This window comes from Calypte anna, chromosome 11, assembly GCF_003957555.1.
Source record: "Calypte anna isolate BGI_N300 chromosome 11, bCalAnn1_v1.p, whole genome shotgun sequence".
In the NCBI taxonomy this organism is placed as follows: Eukaryota; Metazoa; Chordata; class Aves; order Apodiformes; family Trochilidae; genus Calypte; species Calypte anna.
In genome coordinates, this window is record NC_044257.1 from 19,847,162 (window position 1) to 19,869,055 (window position 21,894).

A 21,894-nucleotide genomic window follows, 5' to 3' on the forward strand; every position below is an offset into this window, starting at 1 on the left:
TCAGCATCGGTGGAGCCTTCCAGTGATACTGGCTTGCTTCATGCATTTCAAAAACTGTAGAAAAAGAGAATACACAAATGGATTTGGTGAGAGTGGAAGGAAGAGCAGCAGCTGCATGTGATGGGCAAGAGCAGCAGGAATAAGGAATGTCCAGATCTGATGCCTTTTGAACATCAGTGGAGTGCGAAGCAGCGGGCGTGCGCACTGGGAGGCTGGCTGGCAGGTGTGACACCTCAACATGTGCTTTTGTAGAGATCCCTATTGCTTATTATATTTTGTTCTAGTCTGTTGCTAATCTTGTTCAGCAGTTGCTCCTCTTAATTATTGAAGTACTTTTACAGAGATGTATCAGATTAATCCTTTTAGTTCTGCTTGCTGCCAGAAGAGATTGCCACCATTATTCTCATGCTGTGGAAGGAGAGGTTGGAGCAAGGAGAAGCAGGGCTAAATTTAGCAAGGCTACACTTACATGTGTGTACTGTTCTGTCACTGTAGGGAAGGGCACGGTGATGGCAGGTACCAGTCACAGACAGCAGGAGCATGTGAGGGCAGGGGTGAGGCTGGGACAGTGAGCTAAAATGTGGAGACTGGTGGAGCCTGGAGGGTGTCACAGCTGTGCTGGCACCTGCCTGGAGCATGCTGCAGCCCCCCAGCACCCATATCTAGGAGGGAGGACAGATGCTGAGGCAGCACTTATCTGGCCCTTGCCTCACTGGAACACAAATATTAACTGACAAACAGTTGCATAATGAATGGTACAATCACTTTGGCCTGTTGACTTGTCTTCCAGCAAAAGAAATAAACAGGGAAAAGTAGGAAAGTTAACTTATAAACCAATAAACTTATTGCACTTATGTTAGTGCAGCCGGAGGCTTAAATGGTGACTGCTGGGCTGGTGTCTCCCAGACGCTCAACTTGGAGGAAACAGAGAAATATTTACTTGTTAAATATACAGGACAGCATGATTGCTTTAGGGCTGTGGTCTAGCATGCATGCAGGCGATTCCCGTGGTATACAGTCTCCCCGCTGACTGTTTTCCTCAGAACACTTTACAGACCAGTTTCCAAGCCTGTCCTGGCTCTGTCCACTGGAGCCAAGTAATCTTCTTGAGCAGGAGTGTCTGAGGTTGAAAGCTGCTCTGTCAGTGTTTACTAAAAGGTATCCAGAGTAGAAATGTAAATCTGCCAGGGCAGATCTGATGTATATTTAGGGTTGCCTGAGTTACCTCTTGTTAGAAGCGTTAATGCTGGGTCATTAGGACTGCCTCCCCTCTGCTGCTGGTGCAGGCCCTGCTTTCTAAATATTGATGTAACAGCTTCCTCCTCCCCAGCCGTGGTTTGCAGCCCAGCTGCTCCCTGGGCCAGGCTCCCGCCTGCTGCCGCCGTGCGGGTGCACATGTCCTGCCGCGCACACGCGCGTGCTCGCACCACGTACGACCCCAACGCAGGGGGCTCCCGAAGCACCATGCGGGGCTGTGCTGGAGAACATCCGCTCCTGCGGTCGCGCTGTTAGCTGCCTCCTCCATCTGTTCACAGCTTGGCTGTGTCTGCTGTAATGTGGTTGCCATTGTACATGTGATTCCAGCTGAGGTCTTGCAGTGCTGTTAGCAGGATGTTTATGACTTCCTTATCTCTGCAAACACCCTGAGTAACACGCTAAGATCATGTCTGCCACATTCACGGCTGCACCCCTTCAGTTCTGCCATCCCAGCTAGTGCATCCATCTGTCTCCTTCTTTGTAATTCCTGATTGGTGAACTCTGAACTTACTGCAGAAATTCTGAATTTACCTGCTGTGTTCTTGAATTGAGTTCCTTTCTTGTAATTCTAGGCCTCAAATAATAACTTTTTCCTGTATAATATTCTGGTCTTGCACTGTGTTGGATGTGCTTCCCAATTTAATTTCCTCAAGCATCAGCAGTTTCTGCTGATGTGCAGCAAGGCCACCAGTGAAGTTAGTTAGCAAGATGACTCCCAAGGCCTTTCCGAATAACCTTTATCCAGGGCAGTATTTTCTTTAAATCATTTTCATGTCATCTTCTCTTGGCCTGGTTTTCTGCCTTTTTAAAATCTTAGCTAGTGCCCATCTTCTCCAGCTGAGTTCCCTGTGGCATGGTATTGAAGAAGGGGCAGTTATTTTAGTAAAGCAGGACACTGGGTTAGTTTGCACAATGTGTCTTCAATAAACGTGCCATGTGTTTTATCCTGGTTTCCATTTATTGCTGTCTCTTTAATTATTCTTCCCTTCACAATACTTACAGCTTTGTCTGTTATGAGATAAAGCTAATAAAACCACAGCAGTGTCTCCCCAGCCTTTTTTTAATACAGGTTCTGTATTTGCTATTCTGTTCTCAGCACAATCTCAGCCGATGGATGGGTAAGAATATCTGATGTTGAACCTAAGATGTACTTGGCTATTCTTAATTATAAACTAATGGATATTTTTTTTATATATATTCAGGCATTACATTTTGAAGTTTTGCTTCCTCCTCAGTTGTGCCAGCTCTATCACTGCACCTCTTTCTTGTCAGCTGTCCTGGCCTTTGCACTTTTTTTCCCGTAGCATCTATATCTTAGGTGGAAATCGAGGTATTTCATCTCAGGGTCTTGGTTAAGTTTTTGTGTTTACACACACACCATATGCCTCAACAGAAGAAGGCTGGATGTAGAACTCAAGATGCATCTGTGAACTCTGTGAAGTCTGAGCCTAATTTTCTTGCTCCAGTTCCTCAGAGAGTTGACGACAGCTGTAATTACTAGCACAAATCATGAAACATTAAGAGAAGATAGGAAGGGGGAAGGAATCTGGAAAGTTGAGATGAATGGTCTCCACCTGGGAGTGTGGGGCACAGGTGGGGAAGGTCAGGTTTTCACAGGGTTTTAGTAAACAGACTGAGCTCAGCTATAAATGGTTAATAGTGGTGAGAGGTTGCCAGGCTGTGATGTTTGTGCTGTATGTCATCTTCTGAGGAGAAATTATTCTGCTGTAATTTTGAAAATTTTGCACTGTTCATTGGGAAAGGGCCTATAGCCCCAGTCATGGAAACTGTTTGTCAAATATAGGATTTTTTTTTTTTTCCTCTATAGAGGTGATGATTTTGTTTGGACTGGAGAGGAGGGGAGGTGGACAGGAGTGGGTTAGTGCTGGGTCGATTTTCACCTGTTTAAATCCTGGTGTGGGATTGTGTGGGGAAGGATCTGGCTGAGCAGAGTGGAGAGGATGCTGGTCAGTGCTGTGGAGATGCTCCAGGGCCAATGGTGGGAAGAGCCTGACCAGTAATTCAGCAGCAGGCATGTTTTGAGGCTTAGGTAAGTTTCTAGTTTTAAAGCAGGCATGAATTATGTTGTCTATCAGGGAATCTGTGGAGGAGCCCCTCTGTGTGGTGACATGGTTGAGAGCATTGTGTCCCGAGAGGTTCCACCGCTCTCCTGGTTTCTATTCAGTGTCCCTTAGGAAAGGTGGGGTCATCCTGGACCTGGGCTGGTTTTAGGTTTGGAAAGGCTCATACTCTGCTGGTATTTCTGGGGAATTAGTTGAGCCACTGGTTGCTGAGGGTTACTTACCAGCCAAAGGCTGTGGGTCTGTCAGATTAACACACACGACATTGGAAAGAATACACATCCTAAAGCAGATGCCCTTCTCTATAGGAGTCTACCAAATGCATTGCTGGAGGTGGCTGGAAGTCAGGAAGAGGTCAGGATCAAAAAAACCTGTGCCCCAAGGGTTCCTTTAGGCATGTTCAGTACCTGCCGCGTGCAGGGCAGCACATGAGTAGCCAGGGTGGGTGGTGGGAAGCTCCTCTGCACAGCTAGTAGTGGTGGGTTTGATCTGACAGTTCTCCTTCTCTTCCTTTTAATTTTGTCTTCACTTTTTATTACTGCTTCTCCAAAATTTTTTTGCATTTATTGTAGTCCATGATCTCTGGTACACAGGTCACTGATGGTTGTCCTGCTGTGTATTCTGGTGCCTTCTGCCTTGCATCTTAGGCAATTGTTCAGCAGCTTCCTTGTGACTGGACCCCCTTGATCTTTTAGAGCTGGCTGCTGTTCCTTGCATTCCTGGCAGCACACACATGCCAGCTTCTGACTTGCACTGTGCCCTGTTTGTGCAAGAAGCTCAGAACGCTAGCAGTGCTTGATATGTTGTCTGAGCTGTGGCTGTGACGGGTCATTCTGGCAACTGCAGCTTATGATTAAAAAGAAAATCAGTCACTGTCATCTTGGAGCCCAGCACCAGTGATTTGACAGTCCACAATACATCAGCTTCTTCTCATCAGAGGATCTTAGGCTCAGGACTGCCCCAAGGGTTGTCCTCTGACTCCAGCTGCTGCCAGAAAGCTCATCTGATTTTATGACTAGTGTAGCCAGCTAGCTTCAGCAAGCTTCAGCCACACAATTTCCTTGCCTGAAGAGGTTGTGATGAGACCCAAAGGACCCTTGAGCTCCCATTTTTGGTCAGGTCTTCAGGGCCACAGTGTGTGGCTTCAGAGTACAGAGGATAGGGACTGCAATTACTGCTGCTGTGTGATCACATCCAGGAAATTCCCTCATGTCCTCAGTCCTCCAGAGAATCTGGAGCTGTCAGGTCGGCCTTTGGGCAGAGCCACGGCTGCATACCATGGTCGCCAGCATGGCAGGTCAAGTGCAGGACAGTACCAGCAGCTGAGACCATCTCCTCCCTGGGTGACTGCTGGGTGACTCTTGCTCAGGGCAGAGGTTGTGGCTTCACTCAGGTCACTAGCTGGTCAGGGGTCCCCACAGGCCCCGGCTCAGTGAGTTTCTGAGAGATTACCTACACCTCAGTCCAAACTGCCAGTAAGCTGATTCCTAGAGCTGGAGTCCTTGGAAAAAATGTAGCCACACAGGGTTAATTTTCATCTTCCGTCTCATTCCACACTTTGTAGTGTGTGTTAAAATTGGATTTTAATGTAATATCTTGTTCCCATGCTACAGTTTGCTGTTGCTACCAGAGATAGTTTAAATAGGATGGAGACTCATCCATAGGATTATGTACAGTAATGTGTAGCCCAGATCAGGAAATTATTTAGGCAACAGAGTTCAGGCAGTGTTATTTGTAAAATGCCTTGCTTATCACACCCCTTCCAGAGTTAGGGGCAAGGAAATGATTTGGTTAAGGTCTGAAGAGATGGTGTATTGATGGGTATGCAGGTGCAGATTGCAGAGACCAGGAAAGGGTCTTGCGTCATCTGTGTCGAGAGACGAGCTGTGTAGTCTACCAAACACTACTGTCATGGGTTGGACAGCTTTCAAAGATTTGACGACTGGTTTTATGTGCCCTTGGAGCTGAAAAATTGAATGCAGTTTGGCCAGGCTCCAGCTGCCTCCTGCTATGGTTTGGCAAATGGTATCACTAAGAAGGAAGGATATGAATCAAGCTGAGGATGAGGGGAAAGGATGGTGAGGTCTGATGGTCAGAAAGTACCCCTGGTCTGTGCATCCAAGGAACGTATCAGCATGTAAGTAGAGGGCACAAGGATCTGACCCTTCCAAAGCACATCACTGTTAGCAGAACACTGCAGGGAGGAAAGGAGCTCAACTGAGAGAGGAAAGCACTTTTGGTGCTGGAGACTTGGGCTCAACTTCAGCTTTTCTTCATGTTTGTAAAGTGTGCTGGATGTTGCACACATACTGCTTCAGCACCTCTGTTCAGGTTGTGAAAATGCATGTCAGTTGGTTTTGAAGTTGTAGAATTATTTTTAGTGGGCAATGTGTCAGTAAATTCCTGAGCATTTTATCAAGGAAATATGTGTAGTAATCTATGGCTTGAAAGTTGCATTTTTTCCTATTTTTATCAGCAACTAGAGTGTACAGGCTTGTGAAAAAGTGTGCAAACTCCTCCTCAGCTTCCCTTCTGGAGCGATTCCCCTGGGTAGAGCTCCCAAAGAGCCACAGTCATTCAGCCTTTGATGTGCAGCAGGCTAGGCTAGATGATATAATGATTCCTTTAGGCCTTGCTTCTTGAAGGTATCTCCTTGTCCTCATTTACCTAAGCAGTTAAAAAACCTTGCCTGCAAGCAAATGGCAGGATGCCTGCTGCTTCTCCCTGCCTGGGAGTGAAGGGATGTGGGGGTGAGGAAGGGAGTTTGTAAATTAGAGGCTTGTTTGTAAATGAGTTCATTATTTGTCTGACTTGCGAAGCTGGTACCTCCGCCTTGTGGCTTAGCAGAGGGGAGACCTGGAGAAAGGAAGGACCTGTAGGACATAGTTCAAAGGAGACACCCTGGGTGAGGAGATGAAGCTTCCCAGATGAGGTTTCTTGGCAGCCTCTCTACATCAGGGACTTGGACCCACTCAGCTGTGAGATCAAGGAACGTTTTTGGACTTCTACCAGTCTCTGAAAGGTCTTGCTGAAGTATCATTCTCTTTGTGGTTGTGTTGGGAGGAATGTGTTGGATGTTTTAGCTTCCAGTCTAGTGCTGTGACAGTTCGACTCTACTTAGGAGGAAAGAACAGGAGAAGTAAAAGATGCAGCAGACAAAAGCTTTCCTTTGGTCCAGAGGGGCGGACACAGGAGGCCTGTGCTAGCCCAGGGTATATCTGAGAGGGATGTGTTTTGAGGTGGTTCAAGAGGTGTTTCTCCAGCTGCTGCTGGAGCTGTGGCAGAACGTTCCCTCACCACACAGGATGCTCTCAGCACATCGGGCAGGCCCAGCATGGTGCCCACTGCCTTGACCCCCAGCCTCAGGGGGGAGCACAGGGCTCCGAGGGGAGTGCCAGCATGAAGAACAATGCCTTCCTGTTATTTAAACCCTGCCTTTTCCCTCCTTTCTTTTCACGTTGTCTCTTCTACAAACCTTTGAAGAAGGCCTTCTTAATTAAGCCTTTCCCAACTGGGGCTTTGGTTTTGAAAGAAAAATTGCTTTGCATTTGGGGTTTTGATTATGAAAGAAAAATAGGGAACAGGTTTCTCATTTAACGTCTGTTCTGGCTATTTTTAACTCACTTTCTATTTACCATATTGAATTTTCTCTTAAACTGCTCACGTTGTCTTGTGTATTTCCTCCTTTTTTCTCTCTACAGAAAAATCCTTTTGCTGCCTTCTGTATTGTTATTACTAACCCAGAATTTTCCACATGATGAGCAATTGGACTTCATAAGTAGTGGGATCTACTGATCTTGTTTGTATGGTAAAATCTAATCTGTTATTTTGTAGTAATTTTTTCCTCTAAAGCTTTTCTGGGCTCTGTACCAGGCTTGTTCTCTTTACTTCAGAAGTGAACTGTTTTCTGGAAAGAGTCCTGTTTCCTCCCTTTTATGAAGGTTTTTATGAGGAAGCTGTTGGGAAGAAAATGCATCTTTGTTGACTTGTGACAATGAAGTTACAAGTGCTGAAAAAGCTGCACATTGTTCCAGACAATATTATGACTGAGAGATTACTATTTCTTTCCATTTAGGGAAGGTGACCTGTCTGACTTCCAGCATCTTCAGATGTTGTGGTCATGGTCACTGTACACATGTAGCAATCCTGTGTTCTCCCTCTTATCACACTGGCATGGAGAGCAGTTGAGTATGATTCAGGGAAGAGTTTCATGTGTCTTTTCTATTTTGAACCTTGACAAAGATAGAAATAAGGGACCTTTAGAAGTGGAGTCTGGATTTTAGGCCTCTTATTCAGATTACTTATGATGTAGAAGTGAGGAATTTCTCCTATCATGTTCTTCCAACTCTTTCCTTTGCTTGCACCAACACAAAGATCAAGTCAGTTGTTGAACAGGTTTCTTTCCACCGAGCAGGTTTACTTCTCTGTGGTTTTGCTGATTTGTCATCTTTTGAGACATTATTTTTACCTTGACACTTCATTTTAATTTCAGTTATCTGGTAGAACTTCTCATCAACCAAAAAGGTTTTTGCATCCTGTGTTGCACAGGTTTGTCTGTGTGCTACATGTCACAGGGAGAGGTTGGGCTTTAGTCTGAGCTTAGAAAATCCTGTGGAGATGGTTTGCATCACCAGGGCTGGTTTTGTTAGGGAGCAGAGGTAATCCTTGTGCCCTTTTATCATGTGTGTGTGGTAGCTTTCCTACATGACTCTCAGGTCACTTTCTAAAGGTTTAGGCTTGGTGCGCACTTCTGTACTTGGTTTCCCTCTTTTTGTTTTCTCCAGTTTTTCCTCCCATGGTCCCAGCTGAGGGGTGGCTGCTGGGGCTGTGTGTGTTCCCTGCTGCTTTTTAGAAAGCTTCAGTGGTTCATCGTTGAAGTGGTCATCTTACAGAGATGTTTCTCTTGTTGTAAAAGCAGCTATTTAAGTCTTTTCAGTGGCAGAAGTCTGCAAGATCACTGAAACATTCCTGTTTTGGACAGTTCAGCTGTAGGCTTGCTGCTGGAATTTTGTTTAAAAGGTGAGCCTGGCCTATGTGTCACTGTGAGCAAACACCTGCGCTGGCCCCACAGCCACCCTGGTGGTTCTGGCACTGGTGGCATGTGGCACTGGCAAGTCTTGGTGTGCACAGACCGCACTGTCATCAGAGGGGAAAACATTCATCTGCATGGATCACAAGCGTCACCAAGAGCAGAATAAACCCCTGCAGTTGCGAGGCATTGCCCTTTGGAAGCAGGTGTGGAGGGGGCTGTATTCAGACCTGGTCACAGGAGATGAATTTATTTGCTAGCTTAACCCTGTTCTCTCTCTGAGGGGCTTCTCACCAGTTGGTCTGTGCACAAAAAAGTCAGAAGTTTTTCCCAAGCAGCTTGCTTTGTTCCCTGTGCCTGGGGAGCCCAACTGAGCCCTCACCTGCTGGAGAGCAGCCCCATGGTTCTGGGAGCCAGCACTGTCACCCCCAGGGCTCTTGGAGCAAGTCCCAGCCTCTGTCTGTTCCAGTCTCCTCTTGCTCTGCCATGCACCTTCCCTTGCCTAGAGCTAGAAGTAGGAGCCAAGAATTAATTGGTTTGTGTTTCCTTTTTTCCCCCTTGTTGCATTGTGGTCTGATCAGTATCTGGGCTCCTTGGACACTGGCAGGGTTCTCTTCCACTTCTCCAGAAGCAGAAGCTGGAGAGCTGAGCACAGGCTCAAATGCAAAGCCTTCCTGATCACATCTCACCTTTGTATGTTAAGTTTCCCAGACAGGTGTAAACAAAGGTAAAATAAATAATGTATTTCATATTTACTAAGGAATTTTACTGACATGGAATTTATGCTGAAAAGAGCATGCTGGAAACTTCACCAGTTCCTCACCTATTCATTTATGTGCATTAGACTTTTGGATGTTATCCTGTATGTGAACTGTGAAATCTCAGACTTGTAATCCATGGAAGGGACTGGGTTTGGGAAAGATGCCTTGGTTCCCACATCTGGGCTGGTTTGGGATCAGTGGGGTGCTAGAGTATCAGTCGCAACTGAACTGGGGAGGGGGACAGTAGATGTGGCTTTGATCAGTGTTCACTGAAAACTTGTATCTTTGTGGTTTGTTTCTATTTAAAGCCTTGAACCTTGTTGGTGCTGTACTGCAGAGGGGTGCTGGAGAGGTGACAGTGGGACAGTGCTTTCCCACAGCCTCCTGAAGTTTCACCTTTTTGTCCTTTTGCTGCTTTGAGAGTGGCCATGGCTGCCTCTTGGGGCTTTTTTGTGGATGTTTCTCATTGCTGGTTGTTCAGAGAAGCTCTTGATCATGAGACCATGTTTCTAGTAATTATGCTTCTTGCAGAATTGTTTTCTTATGCATTTAACAGGGCTCTTTTCTGCTTGTGCTTGTCATGAACTCTTGAGCAAATTAAATTTTCCGTGGCCTTCCATGAGTGAGATGGGCATTAAAATCTTTCACTTTTCTCACGGTGATTATTATGACCAGGTGAGGAAGAGGGGGCTGTCCAGCAAGTGAAGCAGGGCAGAGGCACTGAGGACCCCTTCATTAGGAAGGCTGCAGTTGAGCATTTCAAGTTCCCTACTTCAGTCGTCCACCCCAGCAGCGGGAGCCCCTGGTGACCTGCGGGCTTTGAGCAGGGCCTGCAGGTACCTTCAAGGCAGCGTCGTTGAACCGGGCTGGTTGGGGATCACCTTTTAGGTCTGCTGACAAAGTCATTTCTGAAGATGTGAAAAAAATTCCCTCTGTGCACTTTCTAATTGTTCATTTAGGAGCAGAACTTTCCTCCAGCTGGGAGGGCTTAAGGCAGCTGTAACGTGCTAATTAAAAGTAATAGTGATAATGAAAACAGATGTTTTCAAGAAAAGGAAATGGTATTGGGGCAGCAATCTGCTGTCCCTGGCTTCTCTGCAGGAATGCAAACTGGTGTCCTCAGTGCTGCATTTCCAAGAGGACTAGAGAGAGGGCTGGAGCCTGGGGTCAGCTTCAGCAGACAGGATGGTCTTGGTGGAGCACAGAGGAACCTACAGAGCCACCACCTCCAAATGCCTCCACAGGTCCCTGCTGAGTGGGGAGCTGTGGGCATGGGTAGGTGGAGCTGAGGCAGTGCCCTGAGGCTGGCCAATCCTGGGAAAAATCCTAGAAATCCTGGGAGGTGGTGTGGCAGGCAGGCTGGTCCAGCACCACTGGAGCCACCCACTGATGTTCAGAAGGAACAATAAATTGTGCTGGAAGCACTGAGATGCAAGCGTGGCTTGAACCACAGCAATCAGTTGAGTGCTGCAGCCCAGTGGATCCCAGTAGCTTGACTCTGGCATGACTGTTGCCATTCCAGGGCAGTGGGGTTTTGCAGGGGAAAAAAAAAACACCACCAAAAAAAATTCCTATATCTTGGAGCTGTTGTAGTTTATTAGGAACTGTGAAGGTGCTGAGGTGCTGTTATTTAACTGAGATGGTCCCAAGGTGATGATTTTCATCTTTTTTTTTTTTTTTTCTTTTTTTTTTTTTTTTTTTTTCCCCGTACAAGCAGAGCCTTATGCATGTAGGTTACAATCCCCATCAATCTTTTCTGGGGAACTTTTGTTACCCAGGTCCACCATGGTTAGCAGCTGCTCTTCCTGTTACAGCACTAATTACCGTGCCTAGTACCAAAGCGGTTTACGTGGGGAGCCTGGAGTTACTCAGCTAAGGTTAGTCTCTGGCTTAAGAGGCTTTCTGTGGTAGCTTTCTGAGCACACAGGTATTAACAGCACAGAAGACAGAGACACTTGAAATTTCATCGACCCTTTTTGGCTGATATGTTAGGGGTTTTTTTGTTTTGTGTTTAAAAGATTGATCTGTCTCTCTCATTGCCTGGTCTTGCTGTCGGTAAGCGGTGACCTTTCCAGTCCCTGGTGGGAAGGTGTGGGGGTCTGAAGGACAGGCTGGCTGCTTAGTAGTCATATTCAGGACCATTATTTGACTCATCCTTTTGTGCTGTAGGAACAGCCTTTCTTGCTCCTATAAAGTTGATATATTCTGTGGAGCTTTCTGTAGCTGACTAGAAGTTTTACTGCCTCGTGTTTGTTATTTGTCCCTCCTTGACTTCCTGAGCTCTTCAGGTGCTTTGTCTGTTGTTGAGCAGTCCCACATTTCTCCAGTGGTGTGGAGGAGTGGAGCAAATTTGTGTAAGGCTCTGAATTGTTTCCTGGAATATAGATCTAGAACAAGAGGGGGGAAAAAAAATCTCAGTAAGGCTTTGGGAAGTGTCTCCACTCTGAGTCCTGGGGAGAGTGGTTAATGGTGCTGCACACATCTTCCTGGGAGGACCCATCAGGGCTCTGCTCCTGGGCCTGTCTTTCTGTGCAGTGCCAGCGCTTTGCTTGCTGTACAGCTGAGAGTCAGTGGAGCACGAGAAGCTTTGCGTGGAGAGCTGAGGGGCATGTCTTGGTGCTTCAGATGGAGAAGTCAGCTTTCAGAAGGACTGCAGGTGTGGAGCTGGGGTAGGCTATACATAACAGCAGATTTTCTAGGAACAACAAAGGGCCCCTTCTCTTGGCTGACTAATGGTTGACTCTTCTGGCCTTGGTGGGAAGGAGAGCTGGAGGTTGACCCTAACTAAGGGTAGTTGTGAAGGAGGTCTCCTCCCTTTTCTAGATTTTTAATAAGAAATTACTGTTTCTATCTTGCCTACACACTGAATTTACTGTGAGAGTCCAAAACAGCAGCCTCATAACTCTGAGACCTCTGTGGTGAGTTCCATGAGGCTCTGTAGCCTATCACCAGTGTTGGGGCTGAGACAGAACAGCTTTTAGAAGCTCATGGGCACAGATCTCCAGCCTGTAAGGCAGTGGCTGTGTGGTGTGATGTGTTCACTCACCAGGGTGCCGTTTCAGTCTTCTGTTTCCTCTTCCAAAAGAGGAACAAAAGGCTGGAGCATTGGCCAGCAGCTCCATCAGTGGACTAATTCAGGCTGTGGCCAGCCCCTTAGTAAAATTGCTCTGACTGATGTGAAGTTTATTTTCCAGCTATCAACTGTGTTTACTTAGAAAAAGCGACCCAGATTGGATGAAAGCCGTCAGCCACAACAGTGGAGTTCACACCAAGCACTGTCCATACTGGGAGATAATGGGACCCATCCTGCATAATTAGTGCCTGTAGAGCTGCTGACAGAGCCCTGGAGCTTCATCCCTTGTTATATTCATTTTCAGCTGTCATTTGGCAGTGCTGGCAACATAGAGCCCAGTTACGTTACAATTTCCATTCCTTCTCCTGCTGATGGAGAAGTAATAGATGCTTTTGCCAGAGTAGATACAATTGGGCGGTTTGTATTTTGCTTATCTTCTGAAGGCCAGTTGATGCCTATTACTGCATTTAATTCAAGAGAAACTTCCAAGTATTTGTAGTGACTTCAGAATCAAAATATTTTGCTTTATGCTGGTGGATCAGTTGCTGATCTTGCACTCTTGGTGGCAGGGTGACAAGCTGTTGTGTGTCACCTTTTTTGAGGTATGGTCTGTCTGCTCATAGTTGAATCTCTAAAACTGAGTATTTGGACTTCAGTCTTCTGAAAAGGGTTTCTTAATGCATTGCATGATAATTTTAGGCCTTGAAGAGGAAAATTCAGTTAAACCTATGTAAAAAAATGTAGCAAACTAGAATTCCAAAGTGGAGAAAAAAAACCCTGAAATACTCAAGAAAATGTTTTGGATTGGTAAGTTTAGGAGTTTTGATTCTCAGCTGATCAGAATGAGGATCCATAGCTGAGGTTACAAGTTTTGGTATTTGATCTCTTGCTCCCTTGGAAGGGGAAGCTTCTCAAAAGATGGGTGAGGGAAGATTTATAAGAGACAGACCATGATATGACGTCTGTGTGTGATAAATAGTTCAGGGACTATGTCAAGTAGTGTGATCTTCTCCACAGCTCTCTGCTCAGATCTCTCCAGTAGCTGGAAGGTGAAGGTGGCTCATGGTTATTGCTTGGGCACACAGCAGGATGTGGAGAGCCCTCACCTTAGTTCAGATAGGCTTCAGACAGGAGATGATGCCCTAGCAATTCTTGGTTTTGTAAAAAGCTCTAGAAAACACTAGGAGCATCTTGCAGGCACCCTGCAATTATCATAATAAACAGTTTTATCATCTGCTTGGCAATCAATAATGTGGCTTATGCTGCTTTAGTATCTCAGTGGTATTGATTACCTTAACAACTGCGCTGCGGTCAGCTTCTGTTAACCCCTGCTCTGCTGCTGGGGCTTGTCTATCCTGCTGCAGGAGGCAAAGGACTTGGCTTTTAGCCTGGATACTTGAGGAACTTAGCAAGAGGCCAGGTCAAACCCAGCTTTTGACCAGAGTAGCCTGATGGTAGGATTTTGATGCAGGAAGGTGGGATTGAGTGCATATTCTGTGTACAGGATATTTAAAACAGAAGGACCCTGGGCCAGAGGGTTTGTTTCATCTGAGTGACCCCTTGGGGGTGTTGGGACAGCATTGCCTCTACTCTGCAGAGTGAGCAGCAACTGGGAACATCATGTTGATAGCTTGCTCCAGACTGGGAAGAAGAAAGATGTCTCCTTGTCAGCCTCCAGGTTGGACTTTGAGGGAAGTCAGGACTTTCTGGGATTTGGGTGTACCTAAGTAGTTGGTTGTTGTGGCCCAGTATTTCTCCTAATGGAATTTCCCATCATTTACTGCCCTGCTGATTTCTGATCAATGAAAATAAAATTGCATAGCCTCCTGAGAGGCTCCATGTATGGCTACAGCCTCCAGCTGTGTCAGTTCCGGTAAGATAATCTCATCAGGCGTGCAAGAGGGTAATAGGAAATAAAAATAAAACCCACAATTAGCAAGAGGCCAAGCAGCAGAGTAACGCTTTCAGTTCTGGAGTTCTGGTGAAGTGTGTGTAGCAGCTCCCTTTCCCACCTCAGCAGGTGCCTCCATCCTCACAGGTGTGCAGCAGCTTAGTCCTTGCTGGGTTTGGCAGTCTGAGCAGATCCACCCGGTGCATGCTTTGAAACCTGTGTTTATCTGAGTCTGTGGCAGCTCTCCCTTGTGAGGTGGTTAAACTTTCACAGGAGGTGTGTTTGTTCTGAAGTGTACCGGGGATGGAGCAGCTGATAAAGCGGCTGCATACTGTGGACCAGGAGAGCCTGAACTTGAGACTTTGAGCTGTTGAGCAGCATGTGGTTATTGACTCCTGTTGGTTGCTGCAATCAAAAGGTTTGTTATGACCAGAGAAAAGGAATACAGAGGCTGTATCTGAAGTCTAGAGGAGTGCACTGTTTTGGTAGCAGATGAGTATGCAGACCTTTTGTTTGCAGGAGCATGGGTCCTCTTGGGTATGGCAAAATTTGCCTAAAAGGTTCTCCAAATGGGAAGGTGTGCTGGTTTTGGCTGGAATAGGTTTCCCAACCCTATTGGCAATTGTCTTTACCTGATTTTAGGGTTCTGGGTTTTTTAGGTCACATACCAGTGATACAGCTGTGACTGGTGAAATTTACTCCATACCAAAACACCAGTAGCTGATCTGAGCATGCATCCCAGTGACCTTTGCAACAGGGGCTTTGCAACACCAGTGTGTAATTCAGAGCTAAGGTATTAGACATCACTGTGTTTGTCTAAGTAGCAAGCAGAATGGTTACTGAATGACCTAATGCCTCTGAGCCTGTGCTCCTACTCCAAAGCGTCAGCTTTCCCAAAGGGTGGGAGCCCGGGCCCAGGCAGTGTCTGTTTCCTAACAAGGACTGGATCCGAGCCCTGGCAGCGGAGAGCTGCATGACTTATGGATCTAACTCTTACCCTCTGCTTGGCCCTTGACACTAGTCTGGAACGCACATGTTGTTTGGGTAGATCAGAAGAAGGAAAGAGCATTGGCAGGACTTCCTCCCCAGGCGTGTGAGCCTGCGTGTGAGAAGCATTGCTGGGGGAACAGAGCATCAGCTTGCTGGGCCAGGCACCCAGGGCTGGCTGTGTCTGCTCCTTAGGCTGTGCTGCAACGTTGGTTGCAGACTGGTGCTGGTGGTTGGTAGCAGTCCAGATGCCTCAAGTGTCTCTGATGGGGTGGAGCCACTCAGTGCATCCAGAGGCTGAGGGTGGGAGGTGGATGAGCCACAGCAGCCAGCTGGAATCCCTCAGTTTGGGAGTCAATCCTGCGGTTTGTCTCCTGTAGTCTTGCCGTAGATGCTGCACATTCTTCTTGGATTCAGGAACTGCACTCTGGCGATTCAGATACCATCTTTTATTGGTTTATATGTGTCTTTATGGTGTTTGAAATGCAGAACAATCAGGGCTTCTCTTGACATGTATCTCTGTGGGTTGGGCGGGTGCAGGTGTTGCTCAGTGCAAGGTCTTGCGGGTAGTAATGGACCTTTGTAGTGGGGACTGGTTAGCCCACGTGGATCTGGGGCAGCTCTTATTGGACTGGACTGCCAGTGGCAAATGAGGAGGGCAATAGGCAAGGACTGTGTTCCAAGGGAGGAAGAGTAGGTATCTTTTCCCAAAGCACTACGGTACAGGGGGACTTGGGCACCATGTAGTCTGTGCAGTGGACTGAGGCAGTTTGTCCTTGACAGCTCTTCGGTTAGTTTTGGAGTTAGGTCGACAACAGTGCACTGAAAATGTGAACCAGATGCAAATATAGTTGTTTATGCAGCAAAGAGGATTTTACAAGAAATATTGGGTTTTAGAGCAAAGGGGTGAATTATGCAACTGTGGAATCGTGGAATGTGTGATGTTTTGAAGCAAACCAATATGGAAGCAGAATCTGAAATTTCTGTGGCATCACATCACACAAGGAGAGGTTCATGGAGGACCTGAAAACAAGCTCCATGTACCAGGAGCTTGTAAATGTTATATGACTTATGAACTACGCAAGTGTTTTACTTTGTTTTGTAGAAAGGAATGCAACTGAAGCTAGTTTACCTCTGTTGCAAAATACTTTCACTGCAGAGAGTCTCTCTGGAGGAATAAATGCTCTTTACCCCAGCTGCTCACTTAAAACCCTTTGGCACTCCTGGATTACTCTGTTCTCAGAGGCAGTGGCTGGATGATTATGTAAATATTTTTGTGTGCAGTACAGTAGCTGGCTCAAAGGGATCAGCAAACTTGGAATAATAGTTCATAACAAAATGTTTTCTGAAAAGCTGCCTGAATCTTGTATTACTCTTGTTGCCTCAATTTTAGCTGGTGTGAAGGACAGAGGAAAAAATGTGGATAATGTGGAAGGTTCACCTCTTCAAGGAGACCCTTTCTCTTCATTTTGTGCCAAGTGCTTGAGCCCTACAGCTTTCAGTCCTGTTTTGTTCAGCATTTCCTTTGCTTCCTGCTGCTTGAAAAGCTGTTTATGCTAATGATCCTATGAAGATCTGAGGAACCGGCTGTGCCGACGCATGTGCGCCTGTGTGTCAGGGAGCGCTGGCGTTCTCTGCCCCGTGGATGAGCGTGCGCAGTGCCGCTCGCTGGGCTGTCACCACACCAGCTCTGGAGTGCTGCCAGCTGCCAAAGGCGAGCACTCCATGGGGCTGTCTTCCTGCTGGGAGAAGGCTGTCCTGTCCTTCTGAGACACCTGATGAATCTTTCTGTACCACTTGGTGCTACCTCATCCACTTCTGGGACCCCAGACCCTTTCAAAATGTGTTGGCTGGAATCCCTCAGAAGGGAAGACGTGTAGTGTTCACGGCAGCTTCCGCAGAGCCACGTGAACTCTTGGCTTTGACTGGATAGCAAACCAGTTCACGAGGACTTGCAGCCCCAGGCCTCTTGTCAACAGGTGTTGGAAGGTGTGGGTCAGTGTTGGCTGTGTTTTTCTTCCAGCAGCAGGCAGGTCTGTCTTGCTACTTCCACTCCTGGTGCCATTGCCTTGGATGTGGCCATGTGTCCAGCTGGCAATAACCACCTGGCACTGAGAAGTGTCAGCAGAGAGGCTCTGGGAGAAGTCAGAACTGAGCTTGGACTTCTGGTTGGTAAAGTCTAACCGCAGAAGAGGAAGAAGGCTAGATGTAGAGCTTGTTCAGGGTTTGGCAAGGCAAGTACTTGTTACAAGTACTCAGCAAACCATGTTTGTTGATGAAGCAACAACACTCTCATCAACTGTATGCCAAAACACAACTTGGTCTTCCTTGGAAAGGTGCAAGATGGAACTTGCTATGTGAAAGAGGAAAATTAGTTTATAATTTCTTCTTTAAAATCTTGAACTTGGCAAATAAATGTCAGTATTTTCAGGGTGGTTTTTGTTGGAAATTGCATAAGAGGAATCCCAAGGCACTGACATGGGAAAATGATGGACACACCCAAGTAGAAATCATTTTTCAAGCCATGCATCTAGTATTATGCTTAAATTTTAGCTCATAAGTACCATTTCATCCTAGTATTTCAAGTCCTATTGCAGAATCCTCAGCACTTCCTTTAGTACCTGACAGCCCCTCTGGCATCTTAATGAATGTGAGAGCTGGAATCTGTAGCTTCTGTTTAAGTCTTAAGACAAAAGCATCTTATGAATGTGGGGATTGAAACTATCTCCGTGTTGCTATCAAGCTTGAATATCCAGCCATTGTTGCTTAGGAAATTTGAAAAGATCTTTCTATTCTAGGAAGTGACTTTCCACATACTTGTGTGATAACAGCTGCTGTATAAATCTCAGAAAGTGACAACACGCACATGCAACCTTATTTTACCCTCTTATGTGACCATCCCACTTACTAAGTGAGTGTGTGATCATGTAATTAAAGACAGTATCATGATGCATATGCATAAAGGAGCAAAATTAAAGTTGCTTTGCCAGCATACATTCTGTTCTTCCTTAATTTTAAAATTCTTGATCCTAGGTAATTATTTTTATAGTATCTTTCCATATGCAATTTTCTAAGTGTTACGAGAGTGCTTTGTAGCACACCAGGTGCAGGGAAGTGGCACAGAAGCTCTGATGTTCAGGGTTGATTGTGTCACCACTCCAGATGGACATGGTAACTTCCTTGCTTCCACCTTCCCCAAGTTCCCGCTCTTCAAACATACCTGGTCCTAGGGATTGTGACAGGCACTTGGCACATACCATCACCTTTGGTATGTCTGTCCCTCCATTTTAGGCAGGAGCCAGTGTGTGTCATCAAGTGCCATTTCTGGGACAGGAGCTTCTTGGCTGGCCTGACCATGAGCATCTTGCCATGTCCTGCACTTCTGAGGACATGTTAAAAGGCCATGAGAGGAGGGCTGTGCATGGAGCACCTGAGGCCACCTTTAGTCCTTATGCTGGCTTTGTCCTTTTGCCTCTGTCCTTTGCTGCTTTTCCTCTGCATCCCCAGCCCCTGTGCTGGAGCTGGTGGATTTATGATATTGATTCACAGAGCATCTGTTGGCACAAAAGGTAGGTGTGTATTTGCAAAGTTTAGAGGCTGCTGTGTGGTTTTCTCCAGCAGCAACCACTCGAGTTCAATTGCTGACTGTGAGTGTCTGCAAGCTGGGTCTGTTGCAGAGTCATGGCAAAAAGCTTCAGAGCTGGCTGGAGCCAAAGTCTCCAGAGCTTGCCAGGGCTGGGAAGGAGCAGACCCAGCTCATTCCAGAGCTGGGCACTTCCCTGTGGCAGTGGGGAGTGGGAGAGGTGCCTCACTGTGTGCCTTCCAGTGCAGTGGACCTAGATTTAATGAATCTGCCTGTATCCTTCCCCTGTCCTCTGCACCCTTTTTTTCATGGTGCCATGTGGGTCATTAGCTGAGGGAACAGTTTCTCACTGTCTCTTTCTCCTTTTGTTTTCCTCCTTCCTCATTGCTTCCAGTCTTGGTTTACTGCCAAACAGCCTCTTGTGAAAGGGCCGCCTAATTAACCCTGTGCTAATTAACAATTTAAAATTACACAGCACGGCTGTTCATATTTAATTCTCAGGAAGCCTGGGCAGCAGCAGGACCCCCCCTCTTCTCCCTTTGCTCCCATCCCTGCCGCCCACGCTGCTGCAGTGTCTCTGGGGAGGGAGCAGCCTGGTGCTGTGGGCTGGGGGGTGCCCCAGGAGCCCCCAGCAATGGGGCTGGGCCCGGGGGGGGGCTGTTTCAGCACTGTGTGCTTCTGGGCAATGGAAGCATTGCTGTAAGATGGCCCACCAATCCATGAAAGCATGGTTCTGGGGGCTGCACAGAGGCTATTTAGGGGAGATGCAGGGATTGTCTCCACCTGTGTCCTGGATGGAGCATGGCTGCAGACCACCAGCTGTGGTTGGTAGGCACTCTTGATGGAGGCACGGTGCTTCCCTTTGCCTTGGGCTGTCCCAGTGGAGCTCAGCTCTGGCTTGCTGTGTCTGCTGCTCCTGCCCCGTGGGTCCCAGACCTGCTCAGAGGGGCTGCAGGATGCAGCAGTGCTGAGGGCAGTGGGGGCTCAGGTGAGCTGTGCAGCACGGGCACGGTGATCATGGGGTGGGAGAAGGTATGAGGGACAGCCCTTCCCTAGAAGTGGGAGTGTGAGGAGTCTCCGTCTCTCAGGCTCTTCTCTCTGTAACTGGAGTTCATTGATTTTACGGGAAACCATGTTTACAGACAGAGTGCTGATCGACCTGACGAGTTGACTTCTGCCTCCTTAAGTAAGAACTACCTTTTCTTATTGACTGGCTGATAAACAGAGGAGAGTGGGCGGGGGGCACGGGGGGTGTACTGCATGGCAGTGTGTCTGTCCTTGCAAGCTCTCCTGTGCCCCTTGGATCCCTGAGGGGTGGTCTAGGGTGGAGGAAGGTGCAGAGCCTGTAATAGCAGGCTAATAAGTACATCGTACTCCTGCTTAGAATCTGGTTTGCTTTAATGAGGAAATTGCTCTTTGCAGTTTAAAGAGACAGTATATGTCATACCTGTGCAAATAGAAACATATTTCTGTTTCGCATCCTGTCTCAGTGTCATTCTGCAGGAATAACTCTGGTCATGAACTGATCAGGCAAGAAAAGCTCAGGTTTGTGTAGGGGGTTGGCCTGTGTCCAGGGGCTCCGGGCTGGCTGTGTTTCAGTTGTGTGTTTTCCCACCTGCCCTCAAAGGACTCCTCTGTGTCAAGGAGAGGGGATGAGATTCATCAGTTGCGCCTCTGATCTGGTTAACTTGGAGTGAGTTGGGGGGAGAGATGTTAAAGCAACCCAAGACAGAAAAGCCCACCAATTAATTGGTAAGTGCTTGTAGGTTTGCCTGGCCTGGCCTGGCCTGGCCAGGAGAAGAGATTGGCTTCCTTGTCAATAAACAAGTCCCCAGTGCAGCATCAAAGCCGCAGTCCTTTATCAATCGTGGCCTCCTCTTCCCGCATGTTCCTTTAACTTACCAAGCATTTATTACATTGATTTTACAATCAGGCTGTTAACCCTCCCACCCCATCAGCCCTGCGAACCCTTTTGGCCCAACTGTCAGTCAGGCATCTTCTGCCAGTCAGGAGTTCCTGATAATGGAGATGCTCAGTTCCAAGCCGTGTCTATCTAGATGTGTTTCCTGGTGAGCTGGTGGTGCTGCAAGCTGAGGGCTTTTTTGTCTAAAAAAGGTTTAAAGAAAGACTTAAGACTTTAAAAGAAAGACATAACTTTAAATGCCTCAGAGTAAATCCCAGAGTCACTTCAACAGTAGCAGCATATTGTTAAATTAAAACCCACCCTATCCCCCAAACCCTTACACTGAGTGGCATCAGCACACCTCTCGCCAAGCATGTGTTCAGTTTTAGAATAGTCTGACAAGCACAGTGGCCCTTGTATGTAGTTGGTAGAAGATCAAATATGGTGGAAAAATTCCTGAGTGCCATTGACGGCAGTGGATCTGGAGCTACAGGTTTTTGTTGTTTCTTGGTTCTTAATGAGTGGTGAACTGCTTATTCAGTTGTTTTCTATGGATGCTTTGTATCTGTATACCTGAGGAAATCTGTGAACCACAACTTATAAGTCCCTTAACAGATGAGGTAATAACACTTTACTTTCTGCTGATGTTCCCTTCTATGTGGCTTGTACTGTAAGTAGACTGTAGAAATGCTTCTTTGCAGACAGGGTTCTTCCTAGGACTGCAGCTGAACTGGTAATCTCCTGCTGATTGTGGTCTGCATCACAATGCTCTAGCTCCTAAGGGCTACACTGCCTAATCTCCCTAACCCTAACCTAGGTCCCTAACCCTAGAGAGGTGTATCCTGCCCACCTGCTCAGCAAAAGGGATGCTGGCAGGATGCCCTAAGTGGGGTAGAGATGGTCAGAGCTGTGGAAGTGAGACATGCCCAGCAGCTCATGCTCGATGGCTGCCTGGCAGTCCGTGGTAGTTCCCCAGATCTAATATTTGGTGGAATGGAAACAGTGGGAAGGGTGTCCTTCCTTCTCTTGTAGGACCTGCATCAGCCATTGCCTCTGGGAGTGAGAGCAGGCCATCTGTGTGCAGAGCCTCTGCCCATCAGGGTCTCTGGGAGCTTCCTGGAGCATGGTGGGCTGACCACTTCCCAATCGCCAGAATGGACCCTTGTCAGATCTGGAATTTCCTGTTTGGTTTCTCTCTTGACATCTCTCCATTTAAACTCTGTCCAGATCCCAGCAGTTAAATCTCTTGTGCATACCAAACACTGTTGCTCAAAAATCTCTGTGAGCTGCTCAGGGTCTCTGGGTCTACTGCAGAAGTAGAAGTTGGTA

The 21,894-nt window shown here is 47.1% G+C and overlaps 1 protein-coding gene across 9 annotated transcripts in view; it reads left to right on the forward strand.

Annotated features, from left to right (window-relative positions):
* The window catches only part of ZFHX3 (zinc finger homeobox 3), a 137,882-nt gene that overhangs the window by 25,953 nt on the left and 90,035 nt on the right, over positions 1-21,894 (forward strand). Inside the window, exon 1 of one of the 9 annotated variants that reach the window (XM_030457851.1) lies at positions 18,629-18,648. The exons of the other annotated variants lie outside the window; for them this stretch is intronic. The gene's annotated coding sequence lies outside the window, so the exon portion shown is untranslated. Of the gene's footprint in view, positions 1-18,628; positions 18,649-21,894 lie in introns of those variants that run through there. 9 annotated transcript variants of the gene reach the window in all.